Source organism: Nelumbo nucifera, chromosome 2, assembly GCF_055504915.1.
Source record: "Nelumbo nucifera cultivar China Antique chromosome 2, China Antique-T2T, whole genome shotgun sequence".
In the NCBI taxonomy this organism is placed as follows: Eukaryota; Viridiplantae; Streptophyta; class Magnoliopsida; order Proteales; family Nelumbonaceae; genus Nelumbo; species Nelumbo nucifera.
The window spans coordinates 32,830,206-32,842,860 of NC_142650.1; the positions used below are offsets into that span (position 1 = coordinate 32,830,206).

General features: G+C 38.7%; 1 long non-coding RNA gene and 1 pseudogene across 1 annotated transcript; one reads left to right on the forward strand and one right to left on the reverse strand.

Moving 5' to 3' along the window:
- Nucleotides 1-7,136: 7,136 nt before the first annotated feature.
- Nucleotides 7,137-9,307, forward strand: LOC104603410 (glycosyltransferase BC10-like; annotated as a pseudogene).
- Nucleotides 9,308-9,437: 130 nt separating this feature from the next.
- LOC104603283 (uncharacterized) lies at nt 9,438-11,215 on the reverse strand. Its single transcript, XR_736183.2, has 3 exons — nt 10,999-11,215; nt 10,846-10,904; nt 9,438-10,754 (listed from the first exon to the last, which is right to left on the reverse strand). It is a non-coding gene; the product is annotated as an uncharacterized LOC104603283 (long non-coding RNA).
- Nucleotides 11,216-12,655: the final 1,440 nt, after the last annotated feature.

Consider the following 12,655-nt stretch of genomic DNA (forward strand, 5'->3'; position numbering starts at 1 on the left):
ATCATCTCCGTACTCGACCTCAATGGAATCAATTACCCATCCATGCGATATAATCAACCGCTTTACGGTTGAATGGGATCCGTCGTCCCACTCTCCCCCGCCACGGCCACCCCAAGGCCCGTCTGATATGATGTTGCCGTTCAGTTCCATCATGACTACCACTCATACACACTAACATTAATCCATGAAAGTTTGCATTTTAGGTATATCCAGAAATCAGAAATGAAACACATATAAATAAATGAAAGCCGATAACTTGCTAATCAATGCTATCAATGATTTTGTCTGCCTTCGGAGTCTGAATCACCTGTCAATAAAAAGTGTTCCAACACCCTCCCAACATCATCTGATACCGTATATCTCGTATATGGTAGGTCTCACTTTATGATAGGCCTCAATATCATATGATATTAAAATGTGTAGTGTCGAATCATGTTGGCTATTGGAACGTATTTTATTGACAGGTGATCCCAACTCCTGCTTTTGCATTTTTTTTCTGGTCTCCTGCTTTTACAGTTTTGGGGCGCATTCTGTGAATACATGTCCATTTCCACTTGAATTGCAACTGGGTACCCATGGGGCTCCTGTCAAGGCTCAAGACTTCAAGAGCCAGAGTCAACCACTCTCGGCACTTAACAATTGTCACCCACGAGAAAGCTGGCCCTCTTGCCTTCATATTACTTAATTGTGTGGTCGGTTGGCTGGTTAGCCTTTGTATTAGGCTCTCTTCACTGCGTCTTTTCATACAGGCTGTCGATTTCTGGTAATTTGCCTTTTGATATTTTCTTATTTGATTGGAAAAAAATTTAATTATCAAAAAATTTTGTTCCGAAAAGATACATAAGGTTCATTTTGGACTATTTTTATTTTTTAGAAAGTTTTAAATAGAATTTTTCGATTTTTTTCAGCGTGTTTTCATGTGAAAAAAAATATATATATATATCTTAACGAAACGATATTCAAACTATTAAAATCTTAATGCAAAAAATCTTTCAAAAAAAACTTGACAAAAGGCATCTAATTTGCTAATAGTGCTTCAGCCAGCCTTCAATTACAAAGCCAAGCTTACTTGCTCATCTGTCCACGCTGCAGTGACATGCGTTGTTTATGGACCTTGTGGTTAACAAGACCCAAGAAAAAGTATTTACCATCTTGTATTGCTTTGTCTAAGGCTGGAGTTCTGCTTATGTGTACAATTATTTGTGAGAAATCTATGGTGAATATGGACACGTGGGCATGATGGCAATAGCAAATGATATTGGAGATATTACTTATTAGGATTGGTTTCGGTTCACAAGTGGGCTTCATTAATTGCTTGGGCCCTTGAATTCGTATACGAGTCTAAATCCACGCTGGCCTTTATCTTTATGACTTTACGAACCGATGCATATGCTGTCAATTAGTCGGATCTGGTTAGTAAATTCTGGATCAGCCTTATTAATTGGTTCTATTTGAAAATAGATCCATTATTGAGCCGATAATAGGACCAGACGAAAGCCAATTGGCCAACTATACCTGACTTCACCTCTATAATTAATGGAGGTCTGCTCGGTCTCCCCTTTGAACAAGAAACAAACTGCATTATTGTTCTCCATTCATCAATCTCTCCGCGAATTTAATCGACGAATGGGCAAAGGTCAATGAACTTCAATTCAAATTAATTAATGTTTTTAACTGGATGAAGCTCATTCCATTTCATGTATATATCACTTTGTCCTAAGACAGCATTCATTGGAGACAATCCTCCATAGAACTGGATTAGTCTTTTGTCTAGACCAATAATCTTCTTGCGTTTTTCATTCTTAACATGAGGTGGGATGTAGGCGCTTATGTCAGGTCAATGGCACGTCAACGCGTGGTGGACGGCGGCGTACAGTATGGATCTGATAGGGATGTCGCACGGAGCAGAAGCTGGCATCCGATGCGGGCCTAATGGCGTGGCTGCACGCGGCGACCTCGGATGGTCGTGCGACAGGGTCGGACTGCATCCTGACCGTCCACACCCACCTACTCTTAGAATCTCTTGATGTATTGTTGAGCAGAACATTGACAGAGACTTGCAGATGTCCCGGAAATGTAGGTGGAGGGATTGGTTGATGATGGAGAGGCTTGACATGGACACTGATTGAATCCAGATACCAACCAGACCTTCCATGGAATCCGACGATCTTCCCACAGGGAGCTTGATATGAGAAGGTTGCTTTGCCTCTTTTAGAACCAAAGGGTCCGTAGCTTTTTCTGTTTGTATCAATTATAAGTGAATGAATAACAATGAACCCCGGAAACCATAGGAAATCACCAAAGGAACCATACGTCCCATGGATTGCAGTGATGAACTCGTCCGGGTAATCGCATAATTTGTGAGCAGTGAAGAACTTTTTAGGTTTTAGTGCAGGGGTGAGGGGACAAAAGCTGATGCAACCTGTGCAGGCCCGACCTTAGCCCGACCTGACCTGAGATTTTGCTTGGACCAGAAAACTCGGACCCGACCTTCACTCAGGTTGAACTTAGGTTGAAGTCTCAGGTAGCAGCCGAACCCGAGACCCCCTAAAGAAATACATACACCAGACATTTATGGGCATATTTTATCTATATAAAAATTTCATTTCCCATTATGTGTATTAATGGAATTTAGTGATGGGGCGCAAAAATAACTTCAATATATGATTCAATGAGGGAAGCGGGAGGTAATACCTTTATTGTTGGACTTATGAAAGGAAATTGAATTAACTAAATAATAATATTCAAATTATATTTTCTATCGGCCCTCACAATAAAGTGAGACCATATTTCAAAATGAGGGGTATTATATAAAATCAAATATGTTTTCAAATTTTTTATATTTTTTTTTGCCCGTTTGCCATTCTTTGAATTTCTATGTTTTAAAATTTCATTATTTCATTTATTCGTTAATATAAATACTTCTTTTATATATATAGATATATATAATACTTACTTTTATTTAGTATGATGGATATATAATATTAGAGATATGTCCAATTCTTTTTATTTTTTTATTTTTTTATATCTTATCTATTTTCAAATTTTTATTATTTAATTATTTCATCATTAGTTAACCCAATTAACCCCAAATGATTGAATTGCTAATCCAACACTAGAAGAGAAGAAAATGGTTTTGTTTTAAGGTTACTTTTCAAAATATTGATTTTTATAATATTAAAATTAATGTTATGGATTTAATTAGTAGAATTTAATGATAAGAAATGAATATATCTTAAATTTAGAATTAAGTGGCAAAATGAGAGTGAATACCAATGTTTTAAAAACTGAACCATTTTTGCCTTCGAGTCGTGGGTCACCAGTTCGACCGGCTAGGTCAAACAGTTCAAACCATGCCAAGTCAGCACATATATGTATTTAAGTATGTATGTGTATATATATATATATGCATGTGTATATATGTATAAAATATGTTTCAGATATGTTATATTTATTATTCTATATTTAATTTATGTTTTTAATTCAGTTTTTTATTTTTATTTATCAAAAATATAAAAAATTGCAATTTGAGGCCAAAAGGGGGGTTTTTCGTGAAAATAACAGGGCTTGGAACACATAGATCTCAAAAAGTTACCCAAAATAAAAAAAAATACCCCAATCGGACACCGAAGTGCAAAGTTATGGCCTCTGAAAGTTTGCATGCATTGAGTGTGCAACCCGCGACCCAATCACCAGGTTGAACGGGTCAATAGTCGAACTAGCCAAGTCAAATGCTTCTTAACTAAGTCAATGGTTTTTGATTGTCTGGCGGGTCTTGACTGAACTGGACCTAGAATCCTTACCGGGTGACGGTTCAAACAATTCAACCGGTTGGGTCAACAACAGGTTGAAAACATTGGTGAATACCTTAAATATAGGACTTAATATGAAAACAGTTTTATTTTTTGTTGGATTTTAAATTTTATGTTCCACATTCATCATTAATGTGCCCCAAATTTTCTTCGTTTTCTATATTTTTTGTATTTTATCTATTTTTGAATTTTTATTGTTTATGGCATCTTGGGTTGGCGCATTTGACCCAAAAGGTTTAACTTCTTACCACCACCTAGATGAAAAAAATGGTTTTGCTTTTGGGTTGATCTTAAAAATTTTAGCTTTCATATTACGAAAATTTTTTGCATGTATTTAATTAGTTGAATTTAGTGATGGGGAATAACAATGCCTTAAATATATGATTCAATGAGGAAGAATGTTGATTATTACCTTTATTGTGGACCTTAATGAGAGGGAATTGAATTAACTAAACAGTAGTACTCAAATTACAACTTCTGTCCTCACAATAAAGAGGGACCATATTTCAAATGAAAGGGTATTTTAGTCAAGAAAAACTCCAAGAATATAACATCCTATTCATACTTTTTATAGTAATATAGATGTCTAAAATATGTATGTATGCACCTATTAATGAAATTTATACTTATGAAGTGACCAATCAAATGGTATTCATGATCACTATTTTCAAAACCAGACCAGACCAGACGGCCGGAATAGAAAAACCAGGAACCGGTCACCTGACCGGTTCCGTTTTCCTCCAAAACCGTTGATTTTGGTCAGCAAACCGCTGAACCAGCTGATTAATCATTCGAACCGTTTGAACGGTTTTGACCGTTTTTCAATTTTTTTATGTTTTTTTGTCAGAATGGGCCGACCATTCAAGTCGAACGATTGGACAGTTCGAACCGATAACCAGACCCCTGACCGATTCAATCACCAGTTCGTTTTTAAAAACCATGTTCATGATAACTCACAAGGGTGCTTTGATTGGTCAAAGCTCTCCCAAAATCATGTCTTTTTATATCATAGATTCTTCCTTCTACAAAAATATAATCACAAAATTCTTTAAACCCAACCTACCCATCCAAGCCCAGCCTAACCCAACCTGCACCCGAACTCAACCCAAGTTGTGCTGAACTAACCTCAAGTTGGGTCTAGATTAATAAATTCAGGCTTAACTTCGAGTTAAGCCAGGTTTCAACTATATCTTAGGGTTGGGCCTGGGTTGACTCCCAACCCAACCCAAACTATGCGATATCAATACAACTAAGCAACTAACATGGAAAGAACATACTATCTACCAAGAGACCTGGTTTCTTTTACAATTTTTTTATTACAATCAATTTAACTGGACAATATGATAATAATGTAACAACCAAGATCTCTTAGCTAAGGGATGTACTGTTTTCAAAGCTTGATCAGTGAAAATATCAAAACCCGAGAAAGTTTTTTTTTATAGTTTTCCCAAAATTAAACAATAAAAGCTAGACTAGAAAAAGCCGAGAAATCCAATCACAAGAGGGAGATGCAGGCAAAGTGGACTAACCTGAGATCTTGTGCCTCCATCACCACCGTGCTTGCCAGGCCAAAATGATCTGTTTCTGCCTACATCATCTCCGTATTCGACCTCAATGGCATCTATTATCCATCCATGCGATATTATAAATTGCTTTTCATGGGCCGGGGCCCGAGCCCGAAATTTAGTCCATATTGTTATTAATGCTGAAGCGGCTAAATAGAGAGAGAAACTATAAAGAAAAGAATAAAAAATGTATATATTAAATTATAAATATATATTTTAATAAATATTATATTATTTATATATTTTATATAATATATAAAATACATATTATATATTTTATAAAATATATAATGTTGAATCGAGTCTGATGAAGGGAAATTTGGCCCGACCTCGCGATCGCCCAACACGTGGCAAAGGCAAGCAGCTCGGGACAGTAGAGCATCCAAAGCGAACATCGGAAGCAAGTCCAAGCTCACTACCGAGCCCGAACTCCAGAACGTTGTACTTAGTCTGAGCTCCTTGTTAAGAGCGAACTCCCTGTTAAAGGTCCGAGCTCCCTAAGTCCTAGCTCGGTACTAGGAGCCCGAGCTCCCTAAAGAACCCGAGCTCTCTAAAGAACCTGAGCTTCCTAAGTCCGAGCTCCCTACTAGGAGCCCGAGCTCCCTAATAAGAGCGAGCTCCCTATCAAAGGTCCAAGCTCCCTAAAACCGAGCTCCCTACTAGGAGCCCGAGCTCCCTGATAAGAGCAAGCTCCCTCCTGAGAACCCGAGCTCCCTGCGATGAGCACGAACTGTACTGGGCCCCAAGCCTCACAAAGCTGACCCGAGCTGACCCGTGGCAGCTCGGAACACTCCAAACCGAACTCAAGGCACCTCGCTCGCCACTCCAACACTTCACTTCCAAAGCACCAGGCCAGCCAAACGTACTCGATACCAAAGACGTCTTTATCCAAGGGCGGCGTACCTGACTGATTTGGGATCTGACGCCTGACAGCCGCATTTCAAACGGCTTCCTGCCACCACCACCTGCAACCGTCGTCACTAGCCGCAGAGACGGCTCCGACAAAAGGAACAGTGGCGGTTCTGTCCGACCAGAGGAAATGACACCCGAACTGGCAGGAGTTCAGAAGTAATCATGTCCGACCTGACAGAGGCCTGGAAGTGAGTGCACGAGGTGGTTATAAAAGGCTTCTACCCCCCAAGGATGAGGTATGCTAACTTTCGCGCTATCTGGTTATTCTTGCCTTTGAAGGATTCTAACTTGAGCTTCGGAGCCCTTACGCCGGGTTCTCCCCGGAGCTTCTCTTCTCCTCCCGTTTCAAGTCCCTGTTACTTATTTCGGAGGCAAGATCATCAACAGCTAAGACCGGCCAGATTGTGCATCATCAGAGTCAGGCTTTTTTGACACCAAAACCCAATCGAGCTTACTGTGTTAGGCCCGAGGTCAGGCCCGCGAGCCTAATTACATGACCAAGCCCGACCAGGATACAGGCCGGGTTGAGCCGGGCCATCGGGCTACCCGGCCCATGAACAGGTCTACTCCCCATCATAGACTGCGGCCCTGTTTGAATGAAAAAAAAAATGGTACTTATTTTTATAAGTACTTGAAAGAAGTATTAGGATCATATATTAAGTGGAAAAAAGCACTTATATCTATTTAATAAATAAATCAGATATAAGTGATTATTTAAAAAAAATACTTAACAAATAAGCATGTTGAAAATGGTTTTTTAAGCATTTATTCAAAAAATCTGAAACAGTCCAATCCCTTAAAAAAATCATAATGATCAAACTACCCTCACAGATGGAAAAAAACCCTTTTCTTCTCTATTCATTCAGTTCAAATAGGACAGCAGTGGCAAAATCATCAAACATTACCAACTACTACTCCTACACATACACATTACTCAACCCAGAAATCAACTAAAGGAAGCCGAGAACCTACTAATTAGTGCTACCAATGACTTATTATTTTTCTTTTGAATAACTTCGTTGGTGTTTGGTATATCTTTTTCAGCGCTGATTTTCAGTTTATGGGAAGTTAAAAAAGACCGAAAAAATCAAAGACAAAATTAGCAAGCTTCAAATGAAATGTCATATCATTTGAAGGTATTACTGAATCAACGTGAGTGAATGTATCATTTTACTGTTATGTAAAGATGATGATTACGGACTGACATATCTATTTTTGAATGTATGATTTCTCATGTTTAAATGTCTCATTCGAATGTTCCCCTTGTTAAATTTATATACTAGAAGTTAGAAAACAGTTTGGTGTTACCAAACACCCATTCCTTGCTTCTGCATCAAAAAGTAAAACTTATCCCATTCCTAAAGTGGCCTCCACCAAAAGTAGCGATTGGAAAAGCAAATCATTATCCACCAAACCCCAATTTACCCAATACCCACCCCCTCTCTTGTCTCTCCCTCTCACTCTCTCTCTCTGGTTGCAGACGGTAGTGACTTTGCGACGGGTTCCAGCCAAGCATAAGAAAAAGATGCTATCTCCGAACCCTTTTTGCGTTATTCTTCTTTGCCTACCTCTTGCATTCATCTTCACAGTTACCAGCCCCACCAGCAGCAGCAGCACCGATGATGCCGGCGCCACCACCACCAACGGCAATTATATTCGCAATATCCAGGTTTTAAGGAATATCATTCCATCCATAAACAACATTGAGCAAAGCAAGAATAGCAGAATCAAAAGCAAAATTGTCAGCAGACTGCAACTGCCGCCAACAGTTATTCCAGAAAACGACGAATCCCTGTTCCGCATCGCCAGCCGAGTAAACCGAAACCCATTACCCGCTGGAGCAACAAAGAAATTAGCGTTTATGTCCCGACTACTTCGGATCTCCCATTCGCTCCACTATGGGAGCGCTTCTTTCTTCCAAATCAAACCCAACAACAGAACAATAGAACGAAGCTCTTCAACATCTACATCTACGCCGATCCATCTTCTCACTACGACCAACCATTCTCTGGCGTCTTCTCCGGGCGCACCATCTCCTCCAAACTCACCCAACCGTTTACCCCATCTCTTGTCTCCGCGGCTCGTCGCCTCCTCGCTCTCGCCCTTCTGGACGACCCCTCCAACGCCATGTTCTCTCTCCTCTCCCCCTCCTGCATCCCCCTCCGTTCCTTTGGCTTCACATACAGAACCTTCATTGGATCCGATAAGAGCTTCATCGAGATCCTTAAAGACGAACCAGGCAGCTCCGACCGATACGCTGCGCATGGACCGGACGCGGTGCTCCCCGAAGTACCGTTCGAAAGTTTCCGTATAGGATCACAGTTCTTCATCTTGACACACCGGCAAGCCAGGCTTGTGGTTGACAGGCGTCTCTGGTCTAAGTTCAAGCTGCCATGCGTGCAGTGGAACACGTGTTACCCCGAGGAAAACTATTTCCCTACCTTACTCGGCATCCTGGACCCACGTGGGTGCGTGCCAGCAACTTTAACTCACGTGACGATGGCAACTCGACTGCAAACTTCTGAGGTTTCGCCGGAGCTGATCCTCTTGCTCAAACAAGATAGGCCCAGATACGGTGACGATGGCAACTCGACTGCCAATGGCTCCGACTCGTCCGTGTCGAAACGGCATGACCCTTTTCTTTTTGCCCGGAAATTCTTATTCTTATAATAATAATAATAACTATTGTTGTTAAACGTAAGGGGTTATACAGACGAGGGTAGCACGTCTCCACAAATCACTACAACAAATAAACACAAAAGGCCAAGGCAACTTACAAAAATTCAGGGCGACACAATTATCATTCGACAATTGGACTTTATGAGCATGGTGAGCCAGCCAATTCATAGCCTAATTTGCTTCTCGAAAAATATGTTTGTAGACCCCTTTTTGCACTTCTCCTTGAGCTCCCAACAGTCTTGAATGACACTCCTTAGATTTTACAGGCACGGCCTAGACTTGTTAGGACAAGATATCACTAGTTTGGAGTCACCCTCAATTATGAGAGGAAAATTTATGAAATTTAAGACCAAATTATGAGCTTCCCAAGTAGCTTAAGCTTTAACCCTATTAATGGAGGTAAAACCTAATTTATAAGCTTTAATATCCAAAACTGCACCCAAATGATTCCTAGCAAGAGCCGCAATTGTGCATATATCATCCTCCATCTAAGATGCATCAAAATTAATTTTAATCACACCAAAATTAGGGGGATCCCATCTTATAAAATTATAGTCTTTGGTTAAGCTTTCACCATTAGACTTATTTGAACACTCTTGAAATTCCATAAGCAAATCTAGGACATTATCAATGACCTTAAAATGAGGAGTCGAAAGATTCTTAAAAACCTTCAACTTTCTACTCTTTCACAGATGCCATAACAGGAAAACACATTCTTTTTTTTGCCATTCCTCGTTGAGCAACAAATTCTTTGTAAGGTCTAGCCACCAATCTTTTATGGACCTATCTTGATCATCAAGCCCTTGAATAATTAGAGGATAATTCCCTAACAATTCTTAACAACAGAGCATTTCCTATAAATATGATCCACATCCTCATCTTCACCACAAACATCACAACCACCATTAATGTTGAAACCCTTCCGTCTAAGAAGAGCCTTAGAGGGAAGTCGATTGTTCAACAAGAGGAACATAAACACTTGAATTTTAAGCGGGCACTTAAACTTCCAAATGTTTCTATTCCAATTAAACCTATTTATTGATTTTGAAATTCTATCACATTTCAATCTATAAGTAGAATTTGATGAAAATTTGCCATTAGCATTAAACCACCACACCAATTCATTCACTTCAGACTCTAATGGGATGAAAATAGTATTAATCTTCATCCAAATATCATAAGAAACAAGATTACATATTTTCTTTCTATTCCAAATTTTTCTATCTTGGTCGATCACATCACTCACTAAGAATCCTTCATTATCAATGTTTCCTTGAGGAACCAAATCAGCAATAGCTTTATCTCCAATCCAATTATCTCTCAAAAAATTTATTGATTTACCATTACCAATTGTCCAGCCCAAACCCTTCATAAGAATTTCTCTAACCCAGAGGATTCCTCTCTAAGCCCACGAGATACCTTTCTTAATTTTAATTATAATTATTGTTAAAATGAATAAAAATCAACCCATGTATTACACGTCCGGGCCTACATGGTTCAATTGTTTTGTTTCAAAACCCGTTTTCACCATCTTTTTCACCCACACGTTAAAACGGGTCCTACGACAACCGAGTTCATTTTTCTATTCATTCACTTTGCTTTTCGGGTCTTTTTTATTTTTTTGGATTCTTAACTTCTAATGAATCAGTTTGAGTGTCAGAAATAATTTCTTGTCGATTTTAACACACAAGAAACATTATATTTTGAAGAAATCGTACCTGATTTATTCTCGGTGCAACTTTAACGCCAGAACTGAGTTTGAACAAAATTTAACGCCAAAACGCACCTGAAGAAACAAACATGTAATGTTACTGCTAAACCGAAAACGAAGCTGAAAAAGAATATTAATCCAAACAAAATAAAAGAAAAGAAAAAACCTGGAAGTGAATTTGAATAAGGAGAAGAAAACCTCTGCCAAAGTATTCTCAAACCAACTCTGCAACAAAAAGATAATTTGTTTGAGAGTTGGAACTAGGAGAGAAAAAACAAAACTTGAAGAAAAGAGAGAGAAAGAGAAGAGGATCTCAGACATTTGGAACTATCTCTGCAACTAACTATCTGGAACCATCTCTTCATCTATCTCAGATATATACAGATATATAGATATATACATCTGTGTAAACAAAGAGATAAACGAAATGAAGAATTGGATCCTTTTGGATAACACCACAGTGACCGTTCTTGGGAATTCCAACAGTGGTCAGTGGCGCATCTATCTTTACTTCAGCAAAAGATATTTTCGTTGATTCCCTCCCTACCAGCTCTATTCAACTTGTCAATGGAAAAGAAAACTTGTTGATGGAGGTCTGCTCGTTTTTCTTTTTGAAAAGGAAATTGCAATGTATTCCCTGTTCATCAACCTTTCCGGTTCCCATGAAATCCAATCCAATATGAGTCCCTTGCACCTCTTCATTTACACCTGTATTCGTCGGATATTGGTAGAACCTGACCCAATCCTCACGGATGAAGCAGCTCCAATCCAATTCAATAAATACTTTGGACCTAAGTCTAGAGTGATTCAAGTCAATGTTTTATTGGTCTAACCAATGTGAATGATGGCAGCACTTTAATAGATACTCTATAATACTTTTGAATTGTAATTATATATTAATGCCCCGTTCGTTTTTTGGTGAGTCACTGTTTTATAAGAAAAATTTATTGGGTCAAGTGCATTTGCCTATGTTCTTTTATTTTTTATATAAATAAGGCAATGACTATAATTTTTGTCCCATCCAAATATTGGCAACTTTCCCCTATATGAGAAAGTTAATTTACCCACCTCTACCCACCTAGGAGATGGGTATCACTTACCCAGAAAATAAACTTTCTCGAGTAAGTGATACCCAGGAAAATAAACTTTCACTGGTCCCCACATAAATCTGAAAAATGAATAAGGGTTTCTTGGTCAATGGGAATTAAAATCTCATTGCCAACTTTCACCCATCTCAAAATCCAAAAAAAAGAACGTCCCCTAAATATATTTATACTAACGTATGGGTCCTTACAAAATGACCGGGAAGGTAATGATATTATAAGAGAAATAATAATGTCTTTTCTAAAAAAGTATTGATAAAGCAAACCATATAAAATAGTATGTCATTTGAAATTTTTCAAAAAGAGAATAAATTTTAAGGAGAATGACCGATCAGCCCAGGGTCAGAATTTGTAGGCTCAAAGTACTGTCGGGGTAGGTGCTAGCTCAGAATTGATACCGATTCACAGGCGGGCATTGATGCATAGAGTGTGGATTATTGACCTTTTGAATGTTTATAGCTCTGCAGTGGAAATCAGAAATCTGCATTGGGCAAATCCTTACTTCTCTGTAAATTTTATTTTATGCTTTATGAAGAGGAAGTGCAAAACTGCAACATAGATTTTTATATTAATTATGAATATAAATGTTATAAGATACATTGTGGGTGATCATTATTAGCCCAATCTGGAAACCTGGGCCCAGCCCAGTTGGCATATTTTCGAGGTTGAACCAGTTTTTTGTGCTTTGAACCAACCCAGTGTAGGCTTGCATTAAACCCTGTAATTTGTGGGTTGGACCTGGTCCAATGCTTCAAGTCCAATCTCGACCAATATTTTGTGTTTAGGTAAATAAACAAATATTTGGGGGAAAAGAACTTGAGGTTAAACCATCATCAAAATATCTTTTTAAAAGTCATTTAATTAATTGTGTAT